The sequence below is a fragment of the Mastomys coucha genome, unplaced genomic scaffold, assembly GCF_008632895.1.
Source record: "Mastomys coucha isolate ucsf_1 unplaced genomic scaffold, UCSF_Mcou_1 pScaffold9, whole genome shotgun sequence".
NCBI classification, from domain to species: Eukaryota; Metazoa; Chordata; class Mammalia; order Rodentia; family Muridae; genus Mastomys; species Mastomys coucha.
Genome location: NW_022196915.1, coordinates 25,512,314 through 25,528,404, shown reverse-complemented (window position 1 = coordinate 25,528,404; position 16,091 = coordinate 25,512,314). Strand labels below are relative to the sequence as shown.

At 36.5% G+C, this 16,091-nt stretch overlaps 1 protein-coding gene and 1 pseudogene across 10 annotated transcripts in view; one reads left to right on the top strand and one right to left on the bottom strand.

The window, feature by feature from the left end:
* Nrg3 (neuregulin 3) overlaps positions 1-16,091 on the top strand; it is a 1,082,533-nt gene that overhangs the window by 575,367 nt on the left and 491,075 nt on the right. The gene's annotated exons all lie outside the window — the stretch shown is intronic.
* On the bottom strand, positions 5,764-6,536 carry LOC116085335 (annotated as a pseudogene).

Here is a 16,091-nt window from a genome sequence, read left to right as displayed (position 1 = left end):
GGTTTTATTATAGGATTCTAAAATTGGGGACATTCAATAAAACAATTTCTCCCACTATGTTTTTTGTTGTGTATATGAATTTTCATGAAAAATAATGATGTATTAAGATACCTAATATTTCTTTTATATATGAAGAAATTTTAGATTTTTAAACATAACTTTAATAACTAATATAAATATGTATAGTAAGGGAAGAGTTAGAGTACCTCTTTTGTAATTAAATCTATTGCTCCAAAAGTGCTAATTCTTTATTCCAATCCTCATCTTCTATCTGGGAAATAATTGAATTGAATTTTTTCATTAAGGAGTTTATTCATAAATATTTTCTTCATGGTGATGTGCTATTAAACCAAACTTCAAGTTGCCTGTGCCATATCCTGAGACAAAATACATGTGCATTGTTTTATGTATAGTCTAAAATAATAGACATCTGGAACCCCACAAACTAAACATGTGGCCACAGAATGTATATCAGATAGAATATCTCTTTATGAATCATAACTTTGGACACTTAAAGTCCTAAGGTCATTCTGCTTGTGATCTTTAGTTCTTTGAGAGTCAGCACAAGCCAGCAGAATTTTCAGCTGGGGAAAAAAAAACTAATACTTGAATTTAATTTCTGAGGACATTGAGCCCTTTGGGGAACTACAAGCACAAATTTTAATTTAATCTCCTATCTATGATGGCTAATCTTGATTATCACCTTAACTAAATACATAATCAACTAAAACTCAAGATGCACACCTGTGAGAGATTTTCCTAATCAGATTATTTGAAGAAATACAATCTGCCCCAAATCTGGGTCACAAGTTTTATAGGCAGCCTCCTTAAAAGGATATGAATGAAGGAAACTTTTGCTTCTTGCCTGTTTTCCCTTGCTCTTGCTGGCAAGTTAATCTACCCTGTTGCTAAGGTATTCTTTCAACAATTATTAGAACCTTCAGTACAATGTAGACTGATGGCTAGAAGATCTCCTAGAGTTGTGTGAACTATGGTACCAGTTTGGAATTACTGAAACATCCAGCATCATGAATGGAACTACCACCAGATTCTTAGTGTTTCCTTGCTGAGACATCTGTTGTTACACAACCTGGACCACAGCTATGCTAATGAATCCCATTCTATGAGTTCTGTTCCTTTAAGGAACTCAATTAATACAATATTTTAAATCTCAGAAAGATAACTCTGTGGGTTAATTTAGTCTCGTATCCACTTTGATGTCTCCTCACTGCTATTTGCACAAGTAGTTTCTACATATGAGAGACTTTGAGAGAGGAGATAGAAATGTCAGTTGCCATGTTCCTCTTGCTTTAATAGATTGAGCCCAGAAAATTTATCATGCCCACTAGCTTATCAAAATTTAATGAGAGTACTTCCTTATACAACTTTATAAAGAGCCTTATTTACAAAATTCCAAATATAATGAGTGGATGGACCATGAAGAAGCCTTGAGGAAGTGAGGAGCCAGATGATAAAGCCTCCTCAGTTTTTGTGAAAACTGCTGTTGTCATTGTTAACCTCTGGATGAGTTGTTCCCCTTATCTCTTGAAGTGTTTCAGTACAGAGAACATGACATTCTCATGTCTTAACACTATTGTTGGGTAGATGCAAGAAGAAAAGTTTTCATCAGTGATTTTCTCCCTCAAAGAATGCAGTATTATTTAAAAGGTCTGGGAAGACAAATGATAAGATTTTATTCTCTTCATATTGGAGTTTACAATGATTGAAGTTTATAAAGTTCAGAACTGTTTTGAATACAGGCCCAAACATCTGAAAAGATGTCCTCAGACAAATACGGTAGATTAACATACAATAATGTAAATAGTAAAGAAAAATGTTAGTTTATGGGGACTGATATAATCCAGCAACTGTAAGCTTACATATTTCTTACTAGAGAATACAGAGAGGAATTAAGGGTGAAACAAGATCACTCTTTTCTATCAATACTGGGCAAGGAGATAGGGTCAGCATTCACGTCATAAACCAGTTTTGTAATCTGCAAGCTGCTTGGTGTGGGAGATGATAGTCTATTTCAGGGGAAGCCACCTTCCCTTTCTGCAATATAGCCTTCTCTTTCCATATAAACTAGCTTCAAATAAACCTGGCATTCTCGTTCTTCTAAGGCCATTATCTGTTATTTTCAAATTATTGTGATTTTCTTTATATCAAATAGGGAAAAGTCAAGATAATAGGTTTTATGAATGCATATTGTTTCATTATAACCAATGCTGGTGTGATGCCCACACTTGAGCAGAATAAATTCTAAAATCCCACTATGTTTCCAGTCTTACTAACTCATACAACTATTTCCACATTGTCTTTCACGAAAAGAGCTTTACTACACTTTACAAGCACGTTAAATCATGGAGCACTTGTCTTCCCTTATCTAGCTTTTTAACTTAATAAAATGACATGGACATTATAATTATGCATGATATCTCATGACTTTCCTTTGTTAAGGATGAATAATATTTTACTATATATTAATACCTATCTATATCATCTATATCCATATTGATCAATAGATAGATAGATAGATAGATAGATAGATAGATAGATAGATAGATATCATAGTTTCTTCAACTATTTTAGCCTGCATGGAAACCTAGACTACTCTTCTATATCTTGACATAAATAATTGTGTCATATCTTGATCATAAATAATTGTGATAATTCAATCTTGCCATCTTATGCCATTTCAATATACCTATCATATGAGATATGAGATGCTAATTGTGGTTTTGATTTGCATGTCTATAATGGTATAGAATATAGTTTTATGTGCCTATTGTTCATTTAGATATATTTAAGAAAATGTCTATTCTGTTTCTCTTAATATTTTTCATTGAAATATTTATTTTTTCTATTGAATATTGAAAAATACCTTTAGTATTCAGTTTCATGAGATATTCACTTTGCACACAGTTTACCATTTTTTTATAAGATTCTTTTTTCTTTGTTGTTTCTTTGGGAACAATTTCATGATTGTGGTAAACACTTGTATTATTTCTCATATTGAACTGGTCCTTCTTTTAAATGGCATAATCATAGCAAGGGAAGTATCATTGAGATCCCAGAAAGTATTTACTTTCCTTGCACTTGTGGTATGAACTTGTAGGTAGGAGCAGTTTGCACAATTAGAGTAGTTTTGTTTTAGGTCAAATTTTCAAAACAAATGCCTCATACACATTAATAAGTATCTTCATAAGGAACAGATGTCCTTATAGGAGGGGTGTTGTATTGACTTTCAGGGATTGGTAGATAGAGTTTTCTGTCTGTGAAGTTGCCTTTCATTTTTTAAAATTATTGATGTTATAGCCAGAAATAAGAGCTATCTCTATTGATAATTGACTGATCACAAAATATCATGGGAGCTTTGAGATGAACATATATCCTGGAAAAAAAAGATTCATTCCAATTCTTTCTCAAGTTCAAGATATTATTAAGAAAAGATAAGGGTATTTGAGAGAACTGCCTTTTGATAGTCATTAAGTATTGTCTAAGCCCATGTTTTCACCAGACACTGCATCAGTTTACAGTGTGGACAGAAACATAAAGAAAAAAGTTTCATTAGTAAAGTGTTTTAGATTTAAGTTGCAAAATATACAGATGTATTGTGTTATCAGGAAGAGGTGACCTATTTCATTATGTTCTACAGTTTAGGAAGGTTTTAGACTTTAGATTATACTTAGGTCATTGACTAGAATCGATTATAAAGGCATTCCATTGCTTAGGAGCAGAGTAAACATGGTGAGTAACACAGGAGAAAAACCTATTTGCAAAGGCATTACAAGTAGACCAATGTGGTTCTCCAGAAAAACAAAGATGCCACAAGAAATATATGAGACTGGTCTAGTGATGATTAAATGAAATGATGTGTGAATATGTTCCTTGCACTGTAGTCACATAGAAAAGAGTGTTGAGTTCAGCTGGAAAAAATAATTATTTTCTTGGGCAAACTCCAGACTACTTGAGGCAAAGAAGGAAAATTTGAGTTTCCCACAAGGCTGAGCCATAACTCAGTTTGATTTTGTTTATCTAAATTGTTAAAGAGAAACTTAGTTGATAATTTCAAAGGGGAAATTGAAACAGACAACAATTTTAGAGAAAGAATATTGCATTTCTCAGGTTCATTTGCTATGACTGCCTACCAAAGCAATTACAGACAAACCTTCCTCTCTTTCTTCTAAGATAATAAAAACGATAATTAGCAATCTGTTCCTCCATTTCATCATGTTCCTTGACCTTGTCTTGTTATTTAGGGATTGTCATTCTGTAGAAAAAATTTAGGAAGATTATGATTTGTTATATTTCTAGAAACTTTACTTTCTGATAGTAAATATTCTGTCCAATGCTCTAAAAGCAAGAAATAATCTCATAGAATAGACCCTTGTTACCTTGTTTTTTAATCATAGGACCTTATAAGTATTTATTTATTGAATTATATATGCAAAATATTAATTGCTTATTGAAAAATATGATCAACTACAAGAGTTTATTTAACTTCATTTCACCTTTAATATTGTCAGGGCAAAATCACAGAATGTTGACATTTGACCAACCTCCAGGTAAATTCTGACTCCATTGTGAGCAAATTATTCTCAGATCAGGAGTGGTTATAATCTAGTCAGTGCTGCTTGAGGTGATTAAATATACAAAGTGAAGAAGACAGCTTGTGTGAGCCTCTCTGATCTCAGGAAGAATAGACTGTGAGAATGTAGTAGAGGAAAAGTGATATTGAAAACTGTGAGTCAAGGCTAAGACAATTCATGATACATGGGCCTGAAACAGGGGAAAAGGTGATGCTCTCAGAGTGTGAGGTCTCACTGGGTGAGAGAAAGGAACTGACATAGGAAAAGGATAGGACTTATTGTAGATCATCTTTGAAACCCCATCTCAAGTTCTGAATATAGGTAACACTCATGAAGTGTCTTATTTTCTGACCACATTAATTTTATACACCTAACTTTAATGCTAGTTATCAAGTCTTGGATTACCTCAGAAGTTAATATTTATTGCCATTGTTCTAATATAATATATATTCATCTAAATACTAGAAAGACCTTGGTAAATTTCATCTGAGGAGATGACACCCATTCCACAGGTCCTTATAATGTTTGTACCTCAGCAATAAGGAGAATCAGTGAAATAACACGTACACAAGTTATATATGCATGTGATCCAAATTATGACTCTGCTACCATCTGTGGGAGTAACTAGATAATTTATGACCCTAAGCTGATCCCTTAAAAATCTGTATGTCTAAGGAGACTTATAGTACCTATGAGCAGTTATTAAAGCTACCATTCCCAGAGATGCCATAGGTTACATAGTTTGTTGAATGATTTGAAGATATAAAAATGATGGGCAGTTATTTGACAAGAAAGGGTTGCAGTGTGATATACAATTACATGTAGACAGTGGGAATATAAAGTCTTAACTAAGGCAATGGAGTCAGCCCTTCATATCCACAGGCTTGATTTGTGTAGTTAACCAACTTTGAACCAAAAACTAAGAAGAAAATCAAGAACAACAAAACCCTGAATTCCTACTGACCATGTCCAATATTTTTTCCTTGTTTTCCTATAAGTGGTATAGAATGACAGTTTATGGAGCATGTGTAGAATGTTAGGTGTTTAAGTGATCTAGATGTGGTTTGAGTCATATAGGGAAATTTGTGTAGTTTATATATTAAGGCCATTGCAGTTTATAGAGAGGACTTGAGTGTCTGAATATTAACATCCAGTAAGAACCCAGAACCAATGTGTATAGCGCCCTCAATTTCTTCTTCCTCTTTTTGTCTACTATGAATGACACTTTATTTAGTCTTTTTCTTTACAACTGAAACTCTGGGAATTCAAAATTAATATCCTTGCCTGTGAGTTTTTTGTACATACCAGAAAAAGTTTCCACCGTGTGCTCCATGTTGTTCTGCTGTACTTTGTCTAAGGGAACTTTTTGGTTTGGTTTGGTTTGGTTTGGTTTGGTTTGGTTTGGTTTGGTTTCTACGAGACAGGGTTTCTCTGTGTAGTCCTGACTGTCCTGGAACTCACTCTGTAGACCAGGCTGGCCTCAGATTTCTAAAGGAAATTTTATGAGCAGGCTGCCATCTAGTCTCACAGGAATCCTCTTACCTACATCAAGTCCTTAAGGAAGTCATGCATTGCTGTCAGGGTGCGGGTTCTAGAGCGCTTTTGCTTATTTTTCGTGTGGCTTTTCCGGTTGGTTTGGGCACAGTCTTCCTCTGAGCGATGAGGACTACATGCTTCCCTCTGAACTTTTCTCCAATTCATGAACTAGCTGGACTTGGCTTTTCTGGAAAGAGTTCAGCTGAGGAACTGGTACAAAAATTATGATAGCTTTCTGACCACCACCAACTTCGATTTCCTTGGCTGCAATGACATTGAGTTCCCGCAACTGTGCCTTGAGATCTGAGTTTATCTCCAGCTTGAGCAGTGCCTGAGAGATGCCAGACTCGAACTCATGTGGCTTCTCTCACCATTGGGCTTCACAATCCTGGCGCTCGACCTGAACATGGCTTCCTCCAGAGGGAAGGAAGGTATCATCTAGGCACCAATCACAGGTGCAGGGCAGATAATCCACTGCATCCCAATCCGCGATGCAGGCCCCTATTGCCCTGAAGGCCCCCAAGAATCTTTTTCCCCAAACTCTGTGAAAAATCACACGCCCCCAAGTTCTTAATATAACAAGATAATGAGTTTAACTTGAATATCCTACATCAAGGTAACTCAATCTAAAGATAAAGGAGCTTGGTTGTAGGCTGTTGCTCTAAAATGTATGAAGCTAGTGCAAGAGATACAAGTTGGAGATAGATTAAAATGTAATCGGGATAGTGGGGACTTGTGATATTCTTGATATTAAGCAAGGATCCACTGTGTCAATGTATTAAGAAGAAAGCTGGTACACTGATAATTCACAAAGCCAGAGGTTTGCTGTGAGAACATTCAAAAAGAGGACAGGAGGACTAGCCCAAGACACAGCTTCTTTAATGGCTTGATAGGAACCAAGTGAGACAATGTTTGTTGATTTGACATTGAGAAAGGAAATGTTATAGTTCCCTTTGCATAAGTATAGACAGTTCACATGCCTCTTCATAATTTGAATGTTACCCTTTTTGTATTTGTCTCTTGAGATAAAGTTCCATGTATCTCCCAGGTTGGCCAAAAGCTCATGGCCCTTTTCACTCAGTGTTGTGAGTAGAGTGGTTCTGTTTATGGATATATTTCATGTTCTCTCTAAAAGACATTCAGCTTATGATGTCAACAGGTTATCAAATAAGCTGGGTGTGGTGGTGCTAGCACATAATCTCAGCATTCCAGAGACAGCAGCGGCATTTAGAATTTAAGACCAGCCTGAAGTTCACAGTGAAACCCTTTCCCAATGCCTCTCCACTTTCTACAGAAAAATAAAATTAAGATTTGCAAGTTTGATTTTAGACTACCCCTCTGTGAACTCTGAAGGTGCTTTGTGAGAGGCACTTAAGCAGTTGGCTTTTACAGAATTTCTACCCATGTTTATCTAAGCTTTATCTGGTTTCAGAGTCAAATAGTAATAAGGAGATTACTCTATACTGGGAAGAGCGTCATCTCCTGGATATGCCTACCCTCACCTCCTAAGAAGTCACTGGCTTGTTCAATCTTTGTCCTTCTTCAGTGAATATTCACAGTGGCAATTAACATGTAAATATTATACACCCCATTCCTCTAATCTAAATCTGCCAAGGACTCTATGCTTCACTCCTTGCCTGAGTGTCCTCTGGCTTCTTCTTTTACAGAAGATTGATTCTCTTGCTTCCTGACAAAACATATCTTCCTACTTTTCCTTTAAAAATGCTGGGAATATGCTTCCCTGTACCTCTCAGGACCTATTTATTTTACTTGGAATAGTATTTATAACAAAATACACATGGATGCTCTATTTCCCCCTTTAGATCGGTGCTTCATTCAATCAGTTGTTTGTTGACTACATTTAAATCTCTATCAACTCCCAAACACCAAGTGGGATGCCCTCTTCTTACAGTACTAATATCACTGGGTGATATTATCTTTTTTCCCTGAATATTTCACTATCTATTCACTTATTGTCTATGTCTCCTTTTAAATGTTTTAAGCTGATAAGTATAAGGGTTGATTGAGTCTTTTGTTAATTGTCCTGTGTGCCTAACACTCTGGAAAATATCTGTCGCACAAGATCCAGTCAGTGAATACTTGATAAAGGACTGAATGAAGGAGAAAATAAATGAAAACTGGAGAGGTCTGGTGTCTCCATCAATCATAAGAAGGGAGACATCCATTTGAATAATGAAAGGAGAATAAATACGTTCAAGAAGCATCTCAGCAGGAGGAGAGATGGCTTTAATGGGTTCTCTGCTTTTACCTTCATCTTTGAGTGTATCAGTAATCTAGAAATCTGAATGGTGACTTTACCATGTCTTAGCATCTTGCTCCTCATACGTGGGCCCATGGATATGAGGCTAGAAAACGTATATGGATATGTTTAGGTCAGCAGTATCCTTCACCCAATCTGATTATTCCAGAATAGTGAAAAGGATCAAATTATAAGCACACATTTCTAGTTTCTTTTGAATTTTTAAGCCCTCATTTAAATTATAAAAGGCTTACTGTAAGCATACAGTATTTTCCTACTTTTTATAGACACCATTACTAGATTCGTAAATTACTCCTGGTTGATTGAAAATGTATTGATTTCCTTCATAAAAGTTCTTTCTCATGCTCCATTAAAATGTACTAAAATAATTTTGTTTTTGTGTTGTGACAAGAACATTTACACCAGTCTGCATCTGAATCTTAAAATACTCTTTAAGTGTGTTACTTTAGAATAATTCACAATTCCCTTGTGCCTTGGTTTGCTCTGTTATTACACAGAGTGACATCCTTCTTCCTGCTTTTCTTTACTGGATGGTGTAAAATTTAATGAAGTAATTTAGTAATTACTTCGTAGAATGTCATCAATTTTCTGTATTATGTAACTGTCTACAAAGAAGTTGGTTTCCTTTGAGATTTTTTTCCAAAGCCAGTAAATCAGACAGTTCCAGTTGGGAGTCTGTGAAGTACATGTATTTTAAATAGTTGACTTATTTAAAAATGTAATTCTGCTCAGGGATTAGCACTCTTTTGTCTTCTGATTTGATTTGCCTGATATGTTGTGAAGAATATGTGACGAAATGATTATAAGCTGTACTTGGAGTTATTAAAAAGGACTTCTTGTCTCAACAGAGATTACAGTTTCATTTTACAACTTATCCATTTCTACTAAAGAAGGCTCAGAAACGAATTGGGGTATCTCAACATCCTGTACCTCCTGATTGATTTTTCAGAATGAAATATTTAGTGATGGTGAAACAGAAGACAGAAATTTCTAAGCTGTATAAATATTTCTTTCATAGTTAAATACAGGCATGTGGAAGTTAGCAGAGTATGAAGGCTTAATTCATATCAGAGAACAGCCCAAAGTGAATATTAAAATAGAAGGACCTTCAGAAATATGTGTACACAGTTCTTAGTTAGGCATGGCCTTGAAGAAGTATGATCAGTATGAAAGAAATTATTTAGGTAATTTAAGGGAATACAGTTTGGAGGGCCTTTAGATACAATTTTCTTAAGATCTATGAACAGACGATGAAACCAGTGGCTGGAATCCAATGCTCTAGACATTACCTTTGCTCATTCCCCTCCCCCCCAAGAAATTTAACTCTGCTGTCCTCTGAAAATCTCACAAGCATCTAATCATGTATGTTAGTTATGGTTTCTATGGCTATGAAGAGATACCATGACTACAGCAACTCTTAAAAAAAAAAAAAAAACCCACCGCCACCAAACAAAACACTTATTTGGGGCTTGTTTACATGTTCAGAAATTTAGTCCATTATCATCATGGCAGGAAATATGGCAGCTTTCAGGCAGACATCATGCTAAAAAAGGAGCTGAGATTTCTGTATCTTGATTGACAGGCAGCAGGAAGAGAGAGAGAGACACTGGTCTGGTTTGAGCTTGTGAACCTCAAAGCCCACCCACAGTGACATACTTCCTCCTAAAAGGCCACACCTCCTAATAGTGCTAATTCTTTTGAGAATATGGGGGAAATTTTTCTTCAAAGCACCAGAATGTGTTTTTCTTCCAAATTCTGTATTAATTCTACTTCTTAGAATAAATGAAATTCTGCTAACAACAGTGAACAGTCAGTACTAATGGCAGTTTTAGGAACATTCCTTGGCTTTAATTGTATGGTAGCCTGATAACTTAGTGCATCCCCTGGTCCAAATCTTTGCCTATTGTCAAGTGATTTCATTGTCCTCCTAGCTCCATGTTCCCAGGCTCAGAAATGATATTCAAAGGGAAGAGTGGCATTACAATATTTGGTCTATGTGAATCCTACAGAAAACCCCAGTAAGAAACCATTGGTTATATAATTCATTGGGAAACTGGATTCAACACCAAGAAAGAAGCCAGCCCTATGGAGGCCTTCAGTCTCGTATACTGTTGGGATATACCTCTACTTTCTTTCAGTTTTCATATCTGTATATTAATGTTTCTTTCTGTTATGGACCTGTATCACTTGAATGGTAATCTGTTGACATCACAAGCTCAAAGTCTTCCCCTTTGATCCTGAAATCTCTCTTTAAACAGATATATTCATTTACACACACACAAATACAGACAGACACACACACACACAAATACACACACACACTGAACTTACTTAAATGTGGGCATTTTTGTGTTATCAACATTCAGATAGTTAAATTCATTGACCCTGAATCTATTCAAAAAGGTATACTTCAAGAAAGCAATTGTAGTAGTTTTGAGTGTGTCATTGAGCCAGACACTATAAGATACTATAGCCTAGACCAATGTGTTTTCCCTGTGATGGCTTGAATTTTAATGTCCTCTATATTTTCATAGTGAGCAGCACAATTAGAAGGTATGGCTTTATTGAAGTAAGTGCGGCTTTGTAGGAGGAAGTGTATCACTAGAAGTGGGCTTTGAGGTTTCAAACGCTCAAGCTAGACCTCTCTTCCTGCTGCCTATGATTCAGATGTAGAAATCCCAGCTATCTGTCCAACACTATGCTATGTCTGCCTGTGTGCTACCATGCTTTCTGCTATGCTAAAAATGGAATAAACCTCTGAACCTATAAGACAGCCCCACTCAAACGTTTTCCTTTATAGGAGTTCCTATAGTCATGATGGCTGTTCACAGCAATAGAAACTGTAATGAAGACAGAGCCTAACCTGATTTGGGGATCCTGGAATAATTTTAACCAGACTAGTACGAGAAACTTTCTTCTCACACATTAATCCTGAATGTGAGTCAATTTCTTTGTGTATTTGGTTACTGTCGGAATGTTTTCAGACACCATTCATAACATTTCAGAAACAAGTTAGTAACAGACCCTCTAGTAGAACCACATGATGACCATGTAAAATGTGCTTTCTGAGCATTATTTGTTCAATGGAGAACATGCCATCCTTATCTCCCAATTTGGTATCTCTATCTATCTATCTATCTATCTATCTATCTATCTATCTATCTATTGTTCTCCAGAACAAAGAAATGTGTGTGGCTTGCTGGCATTTATTTAGTTCAGATTTTCTGAGCCCTTTATTGTGACTCTAACATTAACTCTTGTCTGAGGCAGTTGATTGTGGTTTTGTTTAACTGTATAGTTAAAGCCAATTTGAATCCCTTTGGCACATCCATGTATGGCCACTGAGTGAAATCTCTTCTAATCAGTCTATAATTAATGGCTGTAACCCACACTTGACTGTACCCTGATAAGAAGAGCCTTCTCTGGGTCTTAAAAACATGGTGGCACACTACAGTCATATCATCCTCATGCACTTCAGAACAGCAGCATTCTCCTGGATTTATGAATGAGTGACTCATGATATAGCTGAACATGTCCAATTAATGATAGTAGTGGCACAGCAGGTGGCAAAGCATGATAATGTAATTCTCAGTGGTATTTTTAATGTATGAATGATGAAAAAGATAACCCTTGAGGGCAAATTGATAATTGTGGCTAGTTCAGTCCTTCCCATCAAGGTACAGAGATGGGTAAATTTATACTTCCCCACAGGTGTTTGTCTGATAGACCAACGATGTTAAGCAGAAAACAAAACCTGCATTTAAATTAGTGTATTATAACATGGAAAAGTAGAAGCAGAATACAAAGCAAGCACCATAATCTTTGGGGATGATAACTGAGGATAGTAAACTTAGAATTTTATGGGGAAACACCGTGTGATTTATGATTGTCTTTGGAAGTAGCTTTTAGAACCCAGCCCTCCTTAAGTCTGTCTAATGATTGCAGGATAATTTTATCCCTCTATACATTATCTCTGTCTCTCTGTCTCTCTGTCTCTCTCTGTCTCTCTGTCTCTCTGTCTCTCTGTCTCTGTGTGTGTGTGTGTGTGTGTGTGTGTCTGTCTGTCTGTCTGTGTTTCTTCTGAAGCATACACACATATTCACACTAGATTAATGTTCCTAATAAATTAGGAAGAATGTTCAGTAATAAAGAGCACCAAAATGGAAGTCATTCAAGCATACACTCTGGCTCAAGAGGTAAATTTATTTTATTAGATTTTTCTTTAAGACCCATAGTGAAACAATAGCCTAGATAATTTTATTTTGAATATTGCTCATATCATCTTGCAATCGAAAGTACAACCAATTATTTAAAGCCCTAGTATTCTATTTCCTATAACTTAAATAGAAACAACTTCATGCAATTCAAAATATTTAACTGGCTTGAAACCAACAGAAACTAATGAGAAAGAAGGCCAGGCAAAATTTGGGAACATGTTCTTGGCAGCTTTCTTGTGTATCAACTGTAAACTGTTTGTTTGGAGAACTGAAGCCTAGAGCCAGGACCAGAGTCCTCAACCCACCAGAGGTGATAGGTAATCTCTGCTATCCAGAGAGGATGTGACAATTTACCTCCTGGTATGAAATCATTTTAGTATTTTAGCCTATGGGCTCACTATATTGTGTATACCGAGTAAATGAAAGCACTGACTGTAAAAAGCTTTCACTTATTTTCTTATCCTGCTGAGTAACAGGAAGTTTATGTGTGGCAGGAAGCTACTCAGGGCTTTGCCATAGGCTAGCTATTAATTTTGCAAGTGAGTGAATCTCTATCCCCCTGTATTTTCTTAGCAGTAGGTAGAGATGTTGCTGGCTGCTTGATAAGGCCAGTGAATAGACATGGAGAGTCGCATGGATACTGCAATGCAAAGTTGGAAACCTGGCAGCAGTTAAACTGGAGGGTTATCTCTTGTTATTGGTCTTGACTCCCCTGCCCTCATCCCCTTTTAATCTCCCTCAGGAACATCCCTGGGATATCCTGTGACCAAGGGGTAAACAGGATTAGGAACTTTCACTCTTAAGAAGAGTAGTAAGATCTTTTTCTATTTTCACCAGAACTGTCACTAACAATTGTTGCAAGAACCTTCCCCAGTGCTGTCTGCAAGTATCTTCCAGAGACAATAGCTCTGGCTATATTGGTGATTTTTTCTAAGCTATCATATCTAACAAGTTCTGTTGTTGTTGTTGTTGTTGTTGTTGTTTAAATCCACCAGAGCAGATTTTGTTACCTGTGACTTCAAAATATTCTTAATGTAGTAAAGGGTTGTGTTTTATAGAGCAATTGCTCGATAGATATTGGAGAAATCCGAAGTGTACAAGTTATTCTATCATGTTGGAATTTCTTTCCTTTTTCCTTCCCATCCTTCCTATCTTCTTTGTAATCTTTCATCTTTCTAGTTCTGGCCATGAAACTTAGAATTTGGTCTCCCAGATCAGCTTGGAGATGGTTCAAAGTTTCCTGGACTTCACATGTTGAGGGACAAATTTGAGCAAGCGATCTGTAGTAGTTATGTATGCATTACTGTAGAACCAGGAAATGTATTAAGAATGAGCAAGTTGCTCACATAAAGAAACTCTTGGGTAAAGTTCAAATGCTGTGGAATGTTTTATCTGCCTGAATAATGTCTGCTCCCAGTGAAGTCATTACCTCTACCAGCTGTGATCATGTAGCAGGGCTTGCCCATGCATCTCAGGTGGTACTCTCTCTTGACCGATTTTATCGGTTCTCCTCTATTTTCACAGAATTACACACAGCAATGATAGTTAGCCATGCCTTAAGAACCATTGTTCATGTCAAAAGGTAATTATAAGATGGGAACTGTGTTCAGAACAATGCTGCCCCATGCAAATAAAGGGGAGGAGGAGAATAAAAGGGAACTATGAACAGTCATAAAACCTTGCATAATAATCTGTCATGCTGGGCACTGACATGGGAGGGGAAGAGAATGAGGTTGTGCTCCTTCTTCCTAGATTTCTGCTGCAAATTTAGTAGTAGAAACATTGCCTCTCCTGTACAGGGTTAACAGAACAAAGCACCAGGTGTAAGGAACTGCTAAGACATGGGTAGGGTATGAGTTAATGTAGACCATATAGTAATAGTAGACTTTCAGGCATTCCTGGTCCAGTGTAAGAGGCTACAGGAGTAAATGGTCATCATTTTGAGAGCAAATAGGAATTCATCCTCAGAAAAAAAAGATTGGTTATATACTTAGCATTTAAGATTGCAGCAAACAAGTATGTGCTTCCCACTCCAAATGATCTAGAACAGTTGTGAAATGAAGACATAGAAAATGGAGCAAGGAGACAACTGGGGTTTTACTGTGCTTTACCCTACTAAGTACTCTAGACACCAGTGTAAAGGGTACTGGCTTTTTAGTTAACTTTCTCACATGTGTGAGAGAGAGAGACAGAGAAAGATAGAGAGAGACACACAGAGAGAGCAAGAGCCAGTGAGAGCCAGCAAGAGTACAGAGAGAGAACAGAGAAAGAGGGAACAAACAAGAGGCGGTGTAAGAGAAAAGAGAAAGAGAAAGAGCAGAGAGAAAGAAAAAGGGAGTGGGACAGGCCAAAGAGGTCAAAGAAAATGAGAGAGAGAGAGAGAGAGAGAGAGAGAGAGAGAGAGAGAGTTGAGACAGTCTCTCTCACTGGGCTGAACTTGACTAGTTAGCCAGTAAGTCCTAAGGATCTGCCTGTCACCACCTCTTCAGCCCTGATATTATGGCTTTTTCTGCATATTCAGAGATGAAACTCATCTAGCTGGTGTGTTTCCAGTTTTTATGAGTTACAAAGTCAGACTGAAATAGAAACCTTCAGGCAATATAATTGGTACCAGGTTTCTGATAGTTTCCCTACATTAGGACTGAATGATGAACATATGATAATATGATTTATCTAAATTTGTATGTGTTTGTGCATGCATTTATACATATTGTTTTCTCAGTTCCATTTTAGCTGTTGACAGAAAAAGAAACACACAAGAGTAGATAGGGTATCTTCAACTGTGATAAAATATTTTACCAGAGGCTAACACTGTCAAATTATCATACCATGCCTATTCAATACCATTTCTCTAATGAAATATTTTCCCAAGAAGATTGTCTTTCAAACCAATTAAACAGGATCTGTTTTAATTGAATGTTCTCAAGTTTAAATTAGGCTCCTATGGGACTTCATATGTTTAAGTATTTTCCCACAAGGAATCAATATTTCATAAAACCTGTGGGAATGTTCTATTCATTCCAATAGTGTTAATTAAAATGATAACACAATACCAAAACCAAACCCAGCACAGGATATGTGGAAAATCAAAATATCAAGTTGACCATTGATTGTAGAGATTTCAAATTCATCAGATATGACATACTCATGACTGTCTCAGATCAATTTAATCTAATCTTAGCCTATTGATATACAAAAGCTAAGAATAGGGGTTGAATGGAGGGCTGAAAGGAAACACAGAAGGGAAATTTACGATATCAGCATCGGAAAATCAGCTGTATGGAAAGGGAGCCTGTAAAACATGCATGGCCAGCACACACACACACAGACACACACACACACACACACACACACACACACACAAGTAGATAAGACAACCACAAGAGTAACCTCATTATTATTAAAAACAATCACACAAAACTTCTGGAAACAAATTCTTAGAAACATTTGAGTTCATGAAGAATA